The following is a 21492-nucleotide window of genomic DNA, read 5'->3' as shown; positions in this document are numbered from 1 at the left end:
AAAGACATGCAGTTTATTTTGCAATTTGTTAAATTATACATTTTTATAACAACTGTTGTTGAGAAAATCTTGTAAATATTTACGAGTATGTGGATGTCATGAGGATTCGTACATACATATACGAAAAGCTTTTTCCACTTTATAAGGGAGGTAGCCAAAAAACAAAGGCATAAAAAAACACTCCCACCTATTCCATTCCTATCAATCTCCTCTCTTCCTCTCTTAAGTTCCATGTTTCTGTCCCATACAGTGCTGTCGGCACAAACACTCCTTCATACACTCTCCTCTTAGCATCCATTTCCAAATGTCTATTTCTCATTACACTTTTTAATCCACCAAGGCATTTACTCGCTTCTCTCAATCTACATCAGTGGTTCTTAACCTTGTTGGAGGTACTGTACCATGGATCATTTGCACACGAAATCACTGTGTTCAAAGAACAAAACCAACAAAACATAAACTTCACATAAAACAATAACAATGAATATTTACTGCAAATTAATGTGACTTTTGCTGTTGCCTCTCAGAGACAATTTCAGAAATGCGCGGCTTCACCTAGCCAAGTGCCACTCTCATACGTAAGTTGAGACATTCTGACAGTTTGACGGAAAAGCGAGTAGGAGACACAAGAGTCTTAGTCTGAGTCTATTCCTGACTAGTTTTGTACATGAAATTTTTCAAAGGAATGGTGAACAGAATGATCAGTGGGCATTTACACATAAGAGAGACCTTACTACTTTTCCACGTTGCCAGTTTTGGCGACATGCATGGATAACACCAATAAATGTTGATAAATTTATTCATTGTATAAAAATAAATACTAAGAATGAATATGAAAATAATATAATAAGAACAGAGTGAGAAGGTGATGACAAAGAGACAGTACGATTGGGGTGTGCGTCAGGTGGCTTGATGACTAATTGGTAGATGAAGATACACTATCTTACCTAACCATGACAGGGGTTTGCAACCCTTAGACCCCTCTTCTCTCAGGGCTAGCAAGGAATACCTGCATCTGAAGATTGGTGTTGGTTGAATGAATAACCAACATTTAAGTTGGTTTAATTGTGTGAAGAAAACCACAAAGAGAAAGAATGTTTGAATAACTAGCTACAGTCTACAGCTACATCGCAAGTAATGGTTGTCTATGAAATGTTTCTTTATTCCAGAAAGGGAAAATGCCGCCGACGTTTCTCAGGTGCGTAAAAGAATGTGCCTGTCATGTCATTGCTTCTGGAATCTAAGTACGCTTCCATAGTCCACATGTACAAGTGGGAAGGAAACAAGCAAATATGTGGCAATCACCGCAGAATCTCACTGTTCTCCTCCGCTGGAAAGATTCTGATTAGGGGTTCTGCTAAACAGTCTGAATTAGCACTTGGATAAAGATCTATTACCAGAGAGCCAGTGCGGATTCAAGTAGGACCCCGGTATTGTGGACATAATCTTCGCTGCACGCCAACTGCAGAAATATTAGGAGCAGAACGTCAGCCTTTACATCACATTCGTGGACCAAACCAAAGCCTTCGACACTGCTTGCAGAGATGGGCTCTGGAAGATCGTGTCTATGTTTGGTTGCCCCAATAAGTTCATCTCCATGGTCAGGGAGTTCCATGACGGCATGCAGGCAAGCGTGCATAATGATGGGGAATATTCCACGCCCTTCCCCGTAACCAACGGTGTGAAACAAGGCTGCAAGCTGACTCCAACTTTGTTCAGCATGATGTCCTCGGCGATGCTAACAGATGCTTTTCGTGACGACGACATTGGAGTTGGTATCAAATACAGGACAAACGGAAAGCTGTTCAAGTTACGGGGGCTGCAAGCAAAAACCAAAGTCTAGGAGGATACCATCAGTGACCTTTTTTTTCTGGTGAGTGCGCATTAAACGCTAGTGCTTGGTCAGACATGCAAGAAAACATGGACCTGTTCTCTAAGTCCTGCGGCGACTATGGTCTTCAAATGAGCATGAAGAAGACCGAGATGATGTATTAGCCTACATCTAGAATTCATACGTCGAGCCCACCATCACCATCAAAAGTCAGAAGTTCGCAATAGCAGATAGGTTCATCTACCTTGGTGTACTTTATCGCGAGCTGTCACCATCGACAGGGAAGTCTCCTACAGTATAGCCAGGGCTAGTGCAGCTTTCGGCAAACTGCGAGGCAGAGTGTGGGAGCGAAGAGGGACCAGTTTACAGACAAAGCTGTGAGTGTATCGAGCAGTTGTCTTCCCTTTCTTACTATATCCCTGTGAAACTTGGATGATATACAGCCGACATGCAAAATAACTGAACTCTTTCCTCATGAGATGCCTCAGAAAGATTCTCCTATCAAGTGGCAAGATAAAATCTCTGACACTGAGGTGCTCCAATAATAATAATAAATTAAATTCAAGCAAATAATAATAAACAAACGGACAAATAACAACAAACAAATAAACAAATAATATGAAATAAATGGCAGTCATCACAGCATCTTGCTTAGGTGCTTATCTAAACGAATTTTAAAGCTTCGAACTGAACTACATTGCACTGCCTCTGCAGGATGTTTATTCTATTCATTAACTACACGGTTGGCAAAGTTGTTTCTACCCACTTCCAAATTATATTTCCTGATAGTTTGAGATCATTATTTCTTGTCGGATTTTCATTCAGTGTGAAAATTTTGTCACTTGATGTTGCCAATTCCCTTTAGAATCTTAAAGACCTGTATCAAGCCACCTCTGAGTCTACGGTTTTTAGGGAAAATAGATTCATATGTTTAAGTCGATTTTCGTATGATTTAGTTTTGATACTTGGAATCAGTTTTGTGGTTCGCCGTTGTACTTTTTCCCAATCTGTCAATGTCTTTAATGAGATTCGGTGACCATACGAAAACAGAATATTTGAAATGTGGACGAACTAACGATTTATATAGCTTGTTAATGAGAGAGGGACTTTGGAAGACAAAAGATCGCGCAATCAGTCCTAGAATCTTATTTGCTTTCTCAGAGGCTAAAATACACTGCTTAGATGATTTGAGATCGTTACTGATAATTACGCCGAGATTATTTTCACTATCCACTTTTGATAACGAATTTCCAAATAACTTGTTATTGTATTTACTGTTATTTTTACCTATGTGAATAACCATGCATTTACTTGTGTTAAGTTTCATTAGCCACTTTTCAGACCATTGCTGCAAATTATCTAAATCTTCTTGAACACCTAATTGATTTAAGTGATCATTTGCCATTCCGCACAGTTTTGTATCATCAGCAAATTTGGAGATTTTAGTCCGTGGTCTATATAATTTATATATACTATGAATAGAAGTGGCCCAAGAACGGAACCCTGAGGAACTCCACTCGTAACAAATTTCCATTTAGAAGTTTTTGCCATTTAAAAAATACTCTGTTTTCGATCATTCAACCAATTACTAGTCCAACTTAATAGGCTACCACTTACTCCGTGTAAAGCTAACTTATTAAGTAGTCTTCCGTGGGAGACGGTATCAAAAGCTTTTGCAAAGTCTAGATATATTAAATCTATATTGTTTCTTTTGTCATAATTTGATATGACTGTGTTGTAGAATTCAAGTAAGTTAGTCACGCAAAAACGTTTCCGTTTGAATCCATGCTGGCTATCATTTATCAGACACTTTCTAAATGATGTTCGACAGCATCTCTGATGATAATTTCCATAATTTTTTCCACGATTGAAGTCAAGCTTAAAAACTTGCAGTTATTATTATTATTATTTATTTATTTATTTATTTATTTTGTCACCTATTTGGAATATGGGAGTAACGTTAGCTAGCTTCCATTCTCATGGGACATCTCCGGATATGATAGATTTCTTGAAAATAATTTCTAATGGAGCAACGATCTAATTTTTCATTTCCTTTAAGATTCTTGGATGCCAACCGTCAAGCCCTGGTGTTTTATTAATTTTGAGATTCTCTATACACCTTTTCTTTTTTTCTTTTGTTATATTTACTGTAGTAGGCTTCACCCTAGATTTTTCACAGGTTTTAGTTTGGAGTTCACTTTCAGGTGTTTCGTTTACGAATACTGAGATAAAATATTTATTTGAAATATTACACATTCCTTCATTTGAATATTCAAGTTGGCCATTAGCAGATAATAGTGGGCCAATGTGATTCCTAATAAACTTTTTTATCTCTAATATAGTTATACAATTCTTTGGAATTCTCTTCAGATTTCTCAGCAATATTCATTTCGTATTGTCGTTTTTGTTTCCTATCGTCTTTTTTTAATCTCTCTGTATTATTACATAACTTTGATAGTCATTAGGTGCATCCGAGCACTTGTATTTCTTAAAAGCCGGTCTCTTTTTAGCAATATTTTTTTCAGTTTCTTTGTCAAGCCAGTATGGACGATTCTGATTTGGGGGCGTCTGTCCTTAAACGGGATATATATATATATATATATATATATATATATATATATATATATATATATATATATATATATATATATATATATATATATATATATATATATATATATATTTATATATATATATACATATATATATATATATATATATATATACATGCACACATATATATACATATATATATATATATATATATATATATATAAATATGTGTGTTTTTATATATATAAATATATATAAACATATATATATATATATATACATATATGCATATCCTACTCGTGTATATATATATATATATATATATATATATATATATATATATATATATATAGTGTGTGTGTGTGTGTGTGTGTGTGTGTGTGTGTACTTATGTATGCATATAAAATTCTATAGTATAATATCCTAAGAAGTTGTTTAGTAGCGTGATGGTTACCCTTTAACCCTTTCACTGTTTCCTTCGGTTGAATACGATAAATACCAAAGGCACGACGCAACATTATAAAATAATCTCGAAATTAATTCCTTTTTGGTGTCGAGGTGGTTTCCTTTAGCAGAATAAAATCGCATGTCGATACCTGGAATGATGAATTCGTAAAATTCAGCGAAATGAAATATTACATTTTTATAAGACCAGAAATCAATGCAGTTATTTATTTCCCATCATAAGCACCAAAACATAATGGCCCAAGATAGTTTCTCTGACTAATAAATTCGTACAACAATTTTATTCGGCGCGGGATTGTCCACAAATATATAAGTACCGATATGTACAGACTATAACAACCAATTTAATTCATCACATAGTTGACTTATGAGAAATAACATGACACTGATTTAGAATGACCACATTAACATCTGCAGTTTCCGGGCAAGAAGCAACATCATACAAGGTAATGACTGCATGTTTCATGCAATCGATATTTCAACATCTCTACGGACCAAGTCCCTCGTCATCCTTTTGTCATAAAACAATGCTGACCACCTTTAAGTTCTATCTCTCCTTAAATCTCCCCTTTGATTCAATGTTTTCAGTGCAATACTGTTCCCAAAGATGGGAGTGCTGTTAATTACTAAAAAATACTTCCGTAGTTTAATTTCAGTTTTTCTAGGCTATATGAGTATATCAACTTCACATCACTTTGAGCATCTTCATAGAGGTATGTATACACTCTTCTGCATCGTCAGATTACTTGGCCGACACCCAAGTTCAAATGATTATAGAGGAATGCACAGAAATTTATTACTCACCTGATCAAGTCTCCACCCACCTGAGTCTGAGACTGCATATTCCCTCCGGGCCATGTACGAGTAGACGTGTCGCACAGTCGCAGTGGAAAGGTTGCCATAATGTCCTTTGTTTACCAAAATGTTATTTACCGAACACTAAAAAAGTAGATAATTAATATATAAATTTAGTACACCATATGAAATTCATTTAAACAACCACAAACAAGTTGTTAGTGCCTGATTTCGCTATGGTCATCTTTTTTCATTTTCAAATACTGTATCGCCCGAGATGGGCACAGGAACGCCAACCAGGAAAACCGCTAACTAAAAAATATTTCTATCTCCGCTCCTCACATTCTTGTCTTATTTAGATTAACGGGACATCCTTAGCAAGAAAATACATGAAAACTCAAACATTAAGAATGTAGTAGTACAAATAGTCATAATAGGAGTAGGTAAGGTTGACAATGATCTCTTAGTTGGGGATGTGTGACTGACACGAGGTAAAAGGAAAAGAACGAAGGCCTATTTGCTGGAGGAATAACGAGAGAGTTTCCTGTACATATGCGTTAATTTGTGAAATGTCATGAAAAAAGAAAACAGTCCAACTAAAAAACATATACGAATTTAAAGATAGGTGTGATCAATGGTGACAGAGAATGGATCAATGGACCTACAAAGGATTACAAAGGCGGAGCATGCCGACAGGAGACCTTTTGGTCCATATCTAGGTCGGATGCGAAAAGAAAAATTATAATAATAATAAATAAATAAATAAAAACTATAATAATATAAATAACAAATATAATACATAAATATATGCATAGGTATAGTTTAATGATAAACAGGTAAATATTAAATAATGATAAATTGAAATATAACTAATAATAAATGAAAATCAAACAGACAAATGATAACAAAACAAAAACAAATAATATAAAATAACTTATAATCATTACAGCATCTTGCTTAGGTGTTTATCTAAAATTCTAAATGATTCTTAAATCTTCGTACTGAACTATATTGCACTACCTGTGCAGGAAGTTTATTCCATTCATTAACTACACGGTTGGCGAAGTTATTTCTACCTACTCCCAAATTGAATCTATTTCCGGAAAGTTTGAGACCATTGTTTCTTGTCTGATTCTCATTCAGTATGAAAATTTTTGTCACTTTTGATGATGTCAATTCCCTTGAGAATTTTAAAGACCTGTATCAAGTCACCTCTGAGTCTACGCTTTTTTAGGGAAAACAGATTCATATGTTTTAGTCGATTTTCGTATGATTTATTTTTGATATTTGGACTACTTTATGATTAGTAAATTTATTCTCACGGAAAAGCTCCAGCTTGTCTGGAGCCTAACAGGGTTTTGTGGGGCCTCTATTGCCATTACACAACTCCAAAAAGAACAGAATTCACCAAAGCAGAATAGAAATATTAAAACTGACCTCGTCAAAAAAAGAAAAGAAAAAAAAAAGGCGACGTGATTGCAGTGTTCAGATAAGTGAAAAGATTTCACAAAATTGACAGTAATGATGGTTCTTTCATCCCTTGGGATGGGAAACCAAAACGAATTCATTAAAAGAGAAGAAATACGAAAAAAAAAGATAAAAAGAAAATGATACACACACACACACTTTCGTCGGATTCACGGCGTGGATTGGAACTCCGGAAAAAAAAACTCATTTTTCGTGGATCTCAACTACGAGGAAGTACCTTATTGTATTTGTAGGGAAGGGGAATTCTCGTGGTGTAGTAAAAAGGTAATGAAAGGGGAGAAGGGGAGGGATTACTGAGGGAAATGGAAGAAAATGAGGAGGGAGACGAACGGGCTCCCCCTGACAGCAGGAAAAATGTAAACAAAAGATCAGCTGACGACACTGGGGAAATCGAAAATATCAGTAAAAGCATTAAGATTAGAAATATAGATATGAGCAGCACAATGGAAGGTGAAGAAAATAATTTCCAGGGATTTAATGAGGGGGGGGGGAGGATACCAACCTCCCCCGATTGGCAAGACTAGAGGAAAAACTTGAACAAATGACCGAACATTGGGAGAAGAGGTTCGGTAACGTAGCAAAGATTGCGCAAAGAGTTGAAAAACTGGAAGAACTTGAAAAGGTGATCAAAAATTTAACTAAAGAAATAGAAGATTTAAAAAGGCAGTTAAAAGAAGTAAAAGAGGAGAATGAGGAATTAAAGAGGAATAATAAGGACAATAAAGAGGCCTTAGCGAAGGAAGCACAGGGTTGGAAAAAGATCCAAGAAAACAGTAGAGTTGCATTTACTGACATAATTAAACAGCAAATGAAAGAACAAACTGAAGACTCAGTTATTAAAGTGATGAGACAGAAGGAGAATATTGTAAGAGACTTAGCAGATAAAAAGAAATGTATAGTTATATTAGGTATAGAAGAGAAATATGACCTAAATAAAACCACAAGAATGAGGAAAAAGAAAAAGTAAGCAGTTTACTAGAATTAGTTCAGGAAGATGAACCCGAAATCATGAAACAAATTGCAGAGATGTATAGACTCGGGAAGTATAATACAGATAAGACCAGACCAATTAAGATTAAATTCAGGTTACAAACGACGGCAGAGAATATCTTAGCAAAAACAGGGAAACTAGCAACAAGTGAACAATATAAAAAGGTATGGATAAAAAGAGAAATGAATAGAGAGGAAAGAGAGGAAAAAAAAAAGACATGAAGCTAAGGAAAAAAACGAGAACAGAACAGTCAGAAAAAGAGAAATTCTATTGGAGAGTAGTGAATATGAAAATAAGGAAATACGACATACTAGAGAAAAACAAAAGGGAAACAGAGAATACAATGGAAGTGGCAGAAAACTAAAAGTGTCTTACATAGATATAGATGGATTAATAACAGGACTGAATGAGCTGAATGATTATCTGAAAGAAAAAGAACCTGACATAATGGGAATTGTATAAACGAAATTAAAAGGTCCAGTCCACTACCACCCAACAGTGTAGGCAATGATGCATATAATTATTGGATTAGAAACAGAGAGACAAAACAAGGGGGTGGAGTTATGTTCCTGACTAAGAAGGATATAAACGTGAGGTGTGTCACATATGGAAAGAATACAGTAGAGATGATTATGATCGAAGTGGAAGACAGAGATAAGAAGAGCAGAAAGTTCGTGATAAATTATGTGCCTCCAAAAACAGCGTCGTGGGAAGAGAGTGAACATAAAAATATGTTAGAAGACACAAGGATAACATTAAATAAGATAATGGAGGAAGAATAGTTATGATGGGTGACTTTAATTGCAAAGAAGTCTGCTTGGAAGAGATGACAGTAAAGGGTGGAGACGGTTCATGGGGAAATGTTCTACTCGAGATGATTATTGACCATACAATGACACAGTGGATACAGGAGAACATTAGGTATAGAAATGAAGAACCATCGAGACTAGACCTAATAATTGCATCTGAACCTAGAATAGTGGAAAATATTTAATATAAAAGAACCAATAAGTAAAAGTGACCACATATTGATTGAACTGGAATTAAACGAGGAAAAATACATGAAAAGAAATGAACAATATAGAAAAGGAAGAATGATGTAAGAAAAAACAAACTTTGATAAAATAAGAGAATTCTTTCAAAAAGAAAACTGGGAAGGAATATACAAAGAAGAAACTACAGTGGAAGACAAATGGAAAATTTTGACAAAATTTTACAAAAAAGGAGTGGAAAAGTATGTCCCAAGACAAAAACAAGAAAAAGAATATATAAAGTGCTGGTACAGCAAAAGTTGTAGAAAGTTAAAAGGCAAAAGAGATAAAGCTTGAACCAAATGGAAGACAAAAGGCCTGAAAAATGGAAAATATATACTTGTTATAGAAATGAATATGTACAAGTGTGCAGAGAGGAAAAGAGAAAATATGAAAAAGATGTCATAGAAAAATGTAAAGATCAACCAAAATTATTTTACAGATTTGTAAACAACAAACTGAAAAACAAACAAGATTTGGAGAAATTAAGACAAGGAGGAGTTGAATACACAGAGGAAATAGAAATGGCGGAAATTATGAACAAGCATTTTAAATCAGTGTTTACAAGGGAAAACATACAACCTGAAGAGATCGAATGGAAAGAGAAAGTCCCCCCTATGAAAGAAATAGAAGTAACAAAGAATGAAATAATGAAACACGAGTAATCTTTATTTCAGAAAATCACATGGACCAGATGAAATAGCAAACTGGATTCTGAAAGAATGCAGGAATGAACTGGCAGACAAAATACATAGCATAATAAACAGTTCCTTGAAAGAAAGAAAAATTCCAAAAGATTGGAAAAAAGCAAATATAGTACCTGTACCTATATATAAAGGGGGAAATAAAGAAGACCCTACCAACTATAGACCAGTCTCTCTTACAAGTACAATAGCAAAAATTTATGAAAGAATTGTCAAAAGTAGATGGGTAAAATATTGAGAAAAAAACAATGTGCTAAATCCAAGGCAATTTGGATTCAGACAAGGACAATCATGCGTCGCCAATTTAATATGTTTCTATTCAAGGCTAATAGATATAATACAAGAAAGAGATAGATGGGCTGATTGTGCATTTCTAGACCTAAAAAAAGTTTTTGACAAAGTACCACATAAGAAGTTGCTTAAGAAATTAGAAACTGTAGGAGGAATACAGGGCAAACTGCTTAAATGGATGGAAGACTTTTTGCAAGAAAGAAAAATGAAAGTAGTTATAAGAGACAAACACTCTAATTGGGATGAAGTAATAAGTGGTGTTCCACAAGGAACAGTTCTGGCCCCAATAATGTTTGCTATATATATCAATGATATGGATGAAGAAATTGAAAGTTATATGAGCTTCTTTGCAGATGATGCAAAACTGTAAAAAAAAAAAAAAAAAAAAAAAAAAAAAAAAAATTAAAGTGAACACTGAAGATTGTGAGTCACTACAGAGTGATCTCAATAAAGTATGGGAATGGAGTAGGAAATGGGAGATGGAGTTCTATACTAAATAGCGTAGTATAATGGAATTTGGAAAAAGCAAAAACAGAATAACAGGATCATATAAATTGGGTGAAGAAGGAATAAAAAAAAGTTGAATATGAGAAGGACCTGGGAGTCATTATGAATAATATGTCACCTAAGAAACATATAATTAAGATTTTTGGAGAAACCTATAATTTAATAAGAACAATCAAAGTAGCATTTACATACCTGGATGAAGAAATGGTGAAGAAAATACTAATCACTTTGATAAGACCAAGATTGGAATATGCAGCAATGATGTGGTCACCAAGTACAAAAAAAAATGTATAAAAAACTTGAAAGAATACAAAGAGCAATTACAAAATTAGCACCAACACTCTCAAAACTATCATATGAAGAGAGACTAGCAAAACTTGAGCTACAGACACTAGAGCAAAGAAGAGAGAGAGGAGATTTGATAGCTATTTACAGAATCATGAAAGGCATAGAAATTATTGATAGAGAGGATCTAATAAAATGGGATGATAGAAATACAAGAGGACACGGAAAGAAAATCAAGAAAGACAGCTATAGAAGAGATATGAAAAAGAACAGCTTTCCTCACAGAATAATAGACATTTGGAACAAGTTAGATGAGAAAGTGGTGTGTGCAAAAACAATACATGAATTTAAAAATAGTTTAGATAAAATGAGATATGAAGACAGGACACCACGAGCATAGCTCCCCTTCCCGTAAAATACAACTAGGTAAATACAGGTGTGTGGGTTTAGTACAGGTAGGGGTTATGTGGATCAGTTTTTGTGGTAAGACAGATATATGAGAAAGCTTTAGAAAAAAGGTAAGGATGTCTTTTGGGCCTTTATGGATTTGGAAGGCTTATGACAGGGTAGACAGGAAGGCACTGCGGGAGGTATTGCAGATATATGGGATAGGAGGAAAGCTGTTAAGGGCAGTCAAGATTTTTTATGAGAGTAGTGTTAGAATTAGAAGTGAAGAGAGTGAGTGGTTTGAGGTAAAGGTGGGACTTCGCCAGGGATGCATTATGTTGCCTTGGCTGTTCAATTTATATATGGAACTTCCCATTGATCCTGGTGCCAAAATTAGATGCTACTATGCATCCAGTTATTGACTATGGGGAATTGAATAAACAAATAATACTTGATCAACAAACAATTATACTTCATAGTTTGGGAACCAAGAATTGGTATTTTAGCACTATAGATATCAAATCAGCATTCTGGCAAATTGAGTTGCACGAAGATTCACAGGATTATAGAGCATTTTCCACAACAACAGGGAATTATGCATTCAAATGAATGCTATTTGGGTTATGTAACAGTCCATTAACTTATATGAGATTAATGAATACAGTACTAGTTGGGTTGTTAGGAAACATTGCCAGTGTATTTCTAGATATTTTAATAGTTTCCCTAACAGCAACTGAACATTTTAAGAAATTAGATCTGGTATTCTCAAGACTTGTTGAAGCAGGGTTGAAAGTGAAATTTGAAAAATATAAGTTTTTGCAGTGCGGTGTCATTTATTTGGGACATAAAATGGACATGGACTTAGTACAGTGAATTCAAAGGTAGAAGCAGTAAACAACAACCCAGTACCAAACAATGTAGAAAAAGTTGGTAGTTTCTTGGGACTGATAGGGTATTATAGGAAGTTTATTAAGGGTTATGCAGACATAGCTAATCCATTAAGTTCTTTGTTGAGGAAAGATTCAAAGTTCATTTGGGGATCTGCACAACAAGCTTTTGACAAGTTGTATGATAAACTTATTAGTTCTCCAGTTCTCATATTTTCTAATTATGTTAAAGAGTTCATTCTTTGTACTGATGTGTCAGACATTGGGTTAGGAGGCATACTGATGCAAGAGATGGAAAACTGCAACCGATAGCTTTCACATCAAGACTTTGTTATAGTAGAAACTACTCCATTACAGAAAGATTAGCAGTGATATATTCACAAGAGATTTTTAGAGATATGATACTGGGATATCCAGAGTGTGGACTGGTCATACAGCTATTCAGAACTTATTTAAATATAAGAATCTTAGGGGCAGATTAGCCAGGAAGTTTACTACACTTCAGTGTAACAAAGTTAAGTTTGAATATATTCCAGGTAGGATGAATGTTGCAGCAGATGCACTATCCAGGAATATTAGCTAATCAATGGCAGGGTTGATAAATTTTATCTGCAGTATTAATAAACTAGTAACATTAGATGAGGAATTAATATGGGAACACAGACTTGGAAAAAAGGGGTATAAGATAGAGGAATTTCATTTGAGCAATGAACTTTTGTGTAAAAAAACAGTTGTAAGTGGGAAGGATATTTCTAGGGGCCCAGTGAATCAGTTCATAATTCCACAAAATCTTGTACCAGGGGTATTAAAATTGCTTCATGATAGTGATTACAGTTCTCATCCAGGAAAAGATAAAACTTACAGACAAGCACAACTTAAATACTTTTGGCCAAGTATGAAGAGAGATATTTACATATTGAAAATTGCTTGAAATGTGCTGAGGTAAAAGGAAATACACATAAGCCTGCTCCTATGCTATACCCCATACCACAGAGAACTTTGGAAAGAGTTCACTTAAATACATTAGTTACCTATATCTGAAAATGGATATATTTGTTGCCACTGATTATCTTTCAATATTTTGTATTTTATAACTCATACCAAGTGAGCTGAAACAATTGCTTCAGTAATATATGAACAAATCATCTGTAATTTTACTACTCCTAAGATCAGTAAGTAATTGGTGTTGCAGACATTTGTACATGTTGGAGTGGTTGCATATTTCGTTGGTATTTATAGCATATTTTGGGTTACCATTAAGTTGATGACAACATCCATTGAAGAGGATTTATTTTCCAACCTTGTTTTTAGCCAGTACAAATACAGTTTATGCAAAAAAAGAGTTTGAATTAGCTCCCTGTGTAAAATTTTATCTCAAATGTTTTTTTCCAGAATATTGTAGTATGCCACAGCCCTGTAAGAGGGTAGTAGAAGTTATTCGGGATGACCAAGTGGCAGCTGCTAAGCCCTGTAAGAAGCTGGTAGAAAAGAAGGTAGAAAGAGGGGTAGAAGACAGGTGTTACATTTTATGGGTCAGGTGTTTATGAAACATGTGTATATAAAACTATATAGAGGCAAGAGAATGAGTTGCCTAAGTTTGCTTTCCACTTTGTTTAGGTAATAAAATTCATATTTGTAACCAATAGCCAGGGGCTTGAATGAATTGCTGACATGTTATTCCTTGTAACCTAAGTGAGATATGTAGAGATCTAAGATTATTTAAGTAAACAATATTGCCATATAGACTTGTAACAACAAATCTGATTGGTGAAAGGGTGGCGAAAATTCAATTGTAAGATTACACCCTTTGAGGAGGATCTTGAATATAAAGTTTATGATCATTGGACTTAAGAAATCAATACGTCACTGCAAAGCTCACATATGGTCTTGCATACATGCTCTAGGAGGATTCCTTTGGAGAGCACTGTATAAGAATTAACTGAAGATAGAAAAATCTATATTTAATTCTCCTAGACAGAAAAATATAGTGAATTGAGAGGTAGATGCCTGTCAATGAAAAGAACCAATACTAAGTGGAACTAACAGTCTAGAACTTGACAAAATTGAATGATTGGAGGCAAAAAGGGGGAGAAAGTGACAAAAGTAGCAAAAGTGGCACAAAGCTTGACTACACTACTGTCAAGACTTACCAATAAAGAGAAGTACCTAAGCAATGCCCTTACTTCAATGCCTCCAAACTAACGTAGAACAACATAAGTCCACACATGTATGGCATGTGTTGCATTTGATGGATGTGAGGTTATTGGTTTTGTACATGTTGTTGGCTTCTCCGTTACTGCCTATTAGGTGTGGTAGGGTAGGCACTGGGGTACTGACATCCTTATGTGAAAAAAAAAATAAAATAAAATAAGATAAAATAAAAGATGGGAAAATAGATGGTGAGCATTAAATAGAACAGAGTGAGTTTCTGGGCTTGATCTGGCCACTCAGGCCATATCTGTTTGTGGAGGTAGGGTTGTGTCCACATGCACCAGGTCAGTACCAAACTCAGTGAAAAGTTCTTATCTTCTTTGGGTCATGTTTTCTTTTTGGTAATTATCACTTGCCAGTAGGACATTGCATCACTAAATTTAATCATAAAGGAATTAAAGATGTTCGGCAAAGAGGTACCCACATGTAGAAATGGCAATCTTGTAAGGCATACTTGTGATGCTTTAGTTATCCAATGTTAGAAAAAATGTATACTGTTCATATTGGAGAAGGAAACAATGAATATTTATTTTTCTTTTATTCATGGATGTGCACCTGGGTGCATTACTGGGCACTTGTGGTTGGACTTACCCTGTGCTGGGGTATTATCAGAGGTGGGCACCGTTAACCAAAAAGTTAACTTCATTAATTGTTAATCTGTTAACCAAAAAGTTAACTTCATTAATTACACTGGGTAACAGCCAAAAAATCGTCAGGGGTTTCTCAGCTGATTTAGACTAATTTTGGTGTTCTGAGTCCGAATATCACATTGGTTTTGCTCAATCAGGTCAACTTTTTGAGATACAGCCATAGGCCTACCTGACGAGCTATACATATGATAATTTGAAGGGTTTTGAGTTCAATCCTATTTTTCTTGAAGAATATAGCGAATTATTCATATATAAATGGTTGCTTCTGGTGTGTTTCTGTTTGAAATTGACTAATTGACTTATTTCTTTCTTTTCAGGGTATTGATATGGCTTCGGCACGACGGTCATGCAGGAATAATCCTGACATTTTCTGCTACATTTGCGGAGAATACACGCTGTCAATGCACTTGAAGAGCATCACAAGCTTTGTGAAGCGCGCATACCAGGCTTATTTTCAAGTCAAGCTGGGTGACCAAGATAAGTCCTGGGCACCGCACACGGTGTGCATGACGTGCGTGGAATACCTCCGGCGGTGGACGAAGGGCACGAAAACTTCACTGAAGTTTGGGATTCCGATGGTTTGGAGGGAGCCGTCTGACCATGAATCGGATTGTTACTTCTGCGCCATCAATACTACTGGCATCAACCGGAAGAATCGGAGCAGCCTCCAGTACCCCGACCTTCCATCTGCCCGCCGTCCAGTTGCTCACTGCAAAGAACTTCCTGTACCAGCGTGCAGAGAGCTTCCTGACAGCGACGACGAGGCCACCACTGCATATGAGGGAGGAGATACAGAAGAAGAGTATGAAACACAAGATGGTCCGCAGCCCTTTTCACAATGTGAGCTTAATGATCTGGTTCGGGATCTCAGCTTGTCGAAGACTTCCGCCGAGCTGTTGGCCTCCAGACTCAAAGAGAAAAATCTACTCGGCGAGGACGCGCGTATCACGTTCTTTCGTAGAAGGCATCAGGACTACATGGGCTACTTCTGCCAGGAGGAAGACCTCGTGTACTGCCGAGATGTCGCCGGTCTTCTTGTTAAACTCGGCGCTCCTCAATATGATCCGAGAGATTGGCGACTCTTCATAGACAGTAGCAAGCGCTCTTTGAAGAGTGTGCTCATCCACAACGGGAACGAGTTCGCCTCAATTCCTCTTGCGTACTCCACAACTCTCAAAGAGAAATATGAAGCAGTCAAGTACGTGCTCGACAAAATCCAATATGAGCAGCACCAATGGCTCATCTGCGTCGACCTTAAGATGGTGAACTTTCTACTTGGTCAGCAGTCCGGGTACACAAAGTACCCATGCTTTATATGTAAGTGGGACAGTCGAGACAGAGCCCAGCACTATGTGAAGAAAGAGTGGCCGGCGCGAAAGCAGTTAGTACCTGGGGCGAGCAACATCATGAACGAACCTCTTGTTGACCGGGAAAAGATTTTGTTCCCACCGCTTCACATCAAGCTTGGGTTAATGAAACAGTTCACGCGCGCTCTGGACAAGGATAGGAGGTGCTTCAACTACCTGTGGCGAGCCTTCCCTGGAGTGACCATTGAGAAGCTGAAGGCCGGCATTTTCGATGGCCCACAGATACGGCAGCTCATCAAGGACACAGAGTTCGAAAACTCCATGAACACGCTAGAGTGCGCCGCCTGGAGGTCGTTTGTGCAGGTGGTGAACAACTTCCTGGGGAACAAGAAGGCAGCAAACCACGCCACACTCATCAACAGCATGATAAAGAACTTCCAAAACCTCGGGTGTTTGATGAGTATAAAGATGCATTTCCTGTTCTCACACATGGAGAAGTTTCCTGAAAACCTTGGTGCGGTCAGCGACGAGCAGGGAGAAAGGTTCCATCAGGACATGCGTCAAATGGAGGAGAGGTACCAGGGGAGGTGGGACGCAGTCATGCTCGCGGACTACTGCTGGTCGCTGAAGAGAGACAACCCAGCAGCTGCTCACACACGGAATTCGAGGAAACGGCGATTTACGCCGTGAACTCCGAACTTTTGTGTCACGTAACGCTCATGTACATGTATTAAGCTTATCAAATGTAATCGAGTATATAAAAAATGAATGAATTTGGATACTTTGACTTTTATTTCCCCAGGAAAACGGAAAAACCGAATTTTTATGATCCGCAGAAATTGGGTTTTTGGACGAAAAATCTTTTTTTTCTTAAATGTCTGTAGCGAACAATCCTGACCTGATTGAGAAAAACCAAGGGCATTTTCGGACTCAGAGCATCACAATTAGTCTAATTCCGCTGGAAAACCCTGGACGATTTTTAAACAAAAAAAATTTGTTACCCAGTGTTATCATTCCATTAATTTAAGAAGAATGTAACAGAAGTTACTGTTAATCCATCATGTCACTGGCAGCAGCCATGATGCTAAAAAACTCCCCAATGGTTTATTGGCATGCTTTCTTGGGAAACAAGGGTGAAAATGAGCTCAATGAAGTGCAGCTACTCAAATCTAAGGTAGCCTAAGCCTAGCTTTCCTGTCAAAACAACCTGCCTTCACCCTCTTCTCAATCTGTACGAACTTGGCAGTATGCATTCTTTTCGTGTGTTGTTTGAAATTGCTCAGATTTGACATGTGCCCTTTAATGGGTAGGCATACCTTGCAGCTGAAAATCAACTACTCTTCCTTGAGAAAGTAGTCCTCCAGTTGGGTTTTGAAATAAGACATGTTCTACAAAGCTTGGTAACATGCAAAAGTGGTTGAATTTGGGATATTACTAGAAAAAAAATATATATATATATATATATATATATATATATATATATATATGTATATATATATATATATATATATTTTATATATATATACTGTATATATGAATATATACATATATATATATATATATATGTATATATATATATATATATATGAAATAATAATCATAATAAAAACCATATTGACAGTAAACCTTCATTTTCTAGTTTTGAATTTTATGCGTATACAGATCTACAATGAATATCAGTTGGTATTATTGTATCTGCTAATAGTGACCATTGTCCAACTCTTACCTTAACAGGTGGAATCAGACAGACTAATTACATTGTTTTGGTTTTGAATTCAAATATGTCATTTGAGTAACAACTTAAATCAGATAAGAAACTAGTTTCCATTGGGGGGGGGGGGAGGGAGAGAGAGATAGAGAGAGAGAGAAATCAGTGGGGTACAAATTTAGAATCAGTCAGACACAATATGAAATCACTACATTGTAATAGACCCCAAGGCTAGGGATGGAGAAGGACTCATATTTTCTTTTGCTCTGAAGTTTTCGGACAAGGAAAGGGAGTGTATGTGTACACAAATGCAAATGACAATGTAACAAGCATGCAGACAGGCAAAACTTCCAAAACCCCTATTAGCATAGCTACCGTATGTCAGATCTACTATATATATACTATTGGTGAGCTTATGTCAACGAAAAGGACTTGTGTCTTGTGTTACAACAAATATATCTTTATACTCTTTTCGTTTACTCATTTTCCGAGGCACAGATCTTTTTTTTTTTTTTTACTATAAAATAATACATATTCATTTTGTTGTAAAGTGTTACATGACTTATTCAATTATATTTTCATATTCTCATAAGAATCTGTACTAAAAATCTGAAGATAAGGGAAAGTTTATGTATGAAGTTAACGGACTATTAACAGAAGCTGCCAATTTAACGGATGATGATTAGTCCGTTGATGATTTTCAAAGTTAACTTAAAAGTTAATCCAATGATAAAAAATTCAACTTTGTTAATCAACGATTAACAGATAAACAGACTGGTGCCCAGCTCTGGGTATTATCTGCATAGTCATATAGATTCAAAACTTTTGGAACTTAGAAATACTTCTATAGATCTCACAGTCACTTAGTATTCACCTATGTCAGAGACAAATCTCCACTCAGAGGAATGCTGAGCTACTTTTTTTTTTTACTTTTGCTGTTCCTCTTGAATTTATCCTTAACCATTACATCAAAATCTCTACCTTTTCACTTTCTTGCAGTGGGGATAAGAATATTGCCACCATGTGCTCATGCATTTTGTACAAAGTAACTAAATAGCATGGAGTGAGGAGACTAGGAATCCCCTCCCTGTTTCTCCAGCATAGTCTAGACAGAAGACCCACAGTCCCCAGATAACTGGCCATGGTCACCAGTTTGCTCCATAAATCACTCAGAGAAGTGATTTTATATTACAATAGGGATAGGGTGATAGCAGGGCAGTGTAGAATGATGTGATCATTGTCCTCTGAGTGGTGGTTGTATCTGGGGCAACTGGGGTCTGTAGCCAGACTAATTCTGTGTTGGTACATTTTTAATGTAGGGTGTCTGTTTTTGTTAGGACTCTTTCTATAATTAGTCTGGAGTTGATTATTCCACTCAAGGCACCTGAGGAAGCTCCTGTCCAATCCTTAATTTAGACTTACTTTCCATGTTTGGGGGGGAGGGGGGATTTCTAGTCACTTCACCCTAGTAACAGATTCTATCCTGACTAATACCAAATGAATTTATTCAGCTGAATGGCAACCTCCAGAATGAAGGAGTGAAAATTATTGTACACCCTTCAATCAAAGATGTGCTTTATAGATATATTCATGGCTACTGCCAAGTGACTTTATTCAGCCATGACATAGCCCAACACTGATGGGGCTTGTCCACTGTCTAACTCCTGCCCTTTTGTGGTGCCATACAGGATTAGTGCACTGAATACCTGAGTGTGAATGCCTTTTGCATAATTAAAATGCATAGAATACATAAGTGTGCAACATGCAAAAATGAAAAGTAACTTTTGCTTCTTTTGTTGACCAGCCTATTCATTTATCACTGAGGGAATGCCCTCTACACTCAAATAAAATTCACATTTGAGACTTGCAAGTGATTTCATTCTTTGGCTTAAATCTAAATGGACGGCATCAAATTATTTCTATGGGTTTGTGAAATCTTACATGCTAGGTATAAGTTGAGCATTGTATACATAACATCACAATTTTAAATATGCCCTCTTTGGTGAAGAAAATCCATTGTGGCAAGGCTTAGGCTAAAGTTAGAAACATGAAGGGAACCTAGTCTTTGTTCTGGCAGTCACCTAATCATTCTAAGGTTTGTAGTACCCCTTAACCATGGAAGAGGTTAAACCTACCTTGACTTGTTCCTCCCACACCAAAGGGTACTTACACTTATATTCTGCTTGCTGTTACATTATTTTAATCAACTCTGTGGTACCCTTTCAGTGGAGGAGATACAGTTCCTGCTATACAATGGGTTTACTTCACTAAGTCCTTCATATTCCTTCTGTCTACTTCCAACAGAGGCTCAGCTTATTGGAATTAACACAGTAGTTATATACACATTAACAACCTTAAAAAACAAAACTGCAATTATCATGATAATCATCAGAGCTATATTTAACTGCTCTGTCATCTTTGAATATACTAGGAAAGGCCAAGACTTTAATTTCTAGAGCACTTCACCACAATTACATTGTGTTTGACTTAGGAGTCATTTCGATTGTCTTATGCTTGAGCATTTGGTCCCCTAGGGAATAGTTTGTGTAACCATTACCTAAACCATGGTGCTATGACAGGTTAATCTATTCCCTGGGACTACAGTAGCAAAAACAAAAATATAACAGGGTTTATAATGAACAAAACTAAAATTGGATTTCTTGAAACAAGGAAGTCTTCAGTGCTACTATATGTCTCAGGTAATAATCCATCTGTAACCATGTTGCACCTTAGGAATTTCATTCTAATTACAATCAGACAATTTTATTCACCTAAGCAAGAACTCAAGGCATAAATGAATTAACTTTCATTTGTGCCTAAGTTTCACTTTCAGAATTTACACAAATTAATGCCAAAAAGATTTCATTCAGATTAGGAGACTCAATGCATAAATGGGTCCTATTGATACTCCAGATTGAGAATCCGTTATAAAAGAAAAAATGCTTAGGACCAGAAGTAGTTCCCGTTTCAGAATTTTTCTTGAGAAACATGAGAGGTATAAAGAAAAAAGAAGAGAAAAAGGAAAGCAGATATAAAATGGGGTAAAAGTATGACAGAATTTTTTTAAAGTAATATAAAAAGATGTTTTGGAAGGAAGTTAAGAGATAAGCACATCACAATTTTCAAATCCAAAATTTCCCAATTGACTTTTTCCCCCTAACAAGGGAGGTAGCCAAAGTCAAAAGGTATAATTCCACTCCCACCCATTTCAACCCCATTCACCACCCTTCCCTCCCTCCCTCTCATCTTAGCTCCTCCTGGATGATGGGTCATCTCTGCATATCTAAATAAATAGATTAAATTTGTTTTTCCATCATCCTGTAGTTTTCTTATATTTTCATCAGCATTTTTATTTCACCTAAATGAGTAATCTGCTACAAAAGTTGGGAATAGTGGTCACC

This window comes from Oratosquilla oratoria, chromosome 1, assembly GCF_046742065.1.
Source record: "Oratosquilla oratoria isolate Oo_2021 chromosome 1, ASM4674206v1, whole genome shotgun sequence".
In the NCBI taxonomy this organism is placed as follows: Eukaryota; Metazoa; Arthropoda; class Malacostraca; order Stomatopoda; family Squillidae; genus Oratosquilla; species Oratosquilla oratoria.
The sequence above is the reverse complement of the archived record's forward strand: the minus strand, read 5'-3'. Positions refer to the sequence as shown.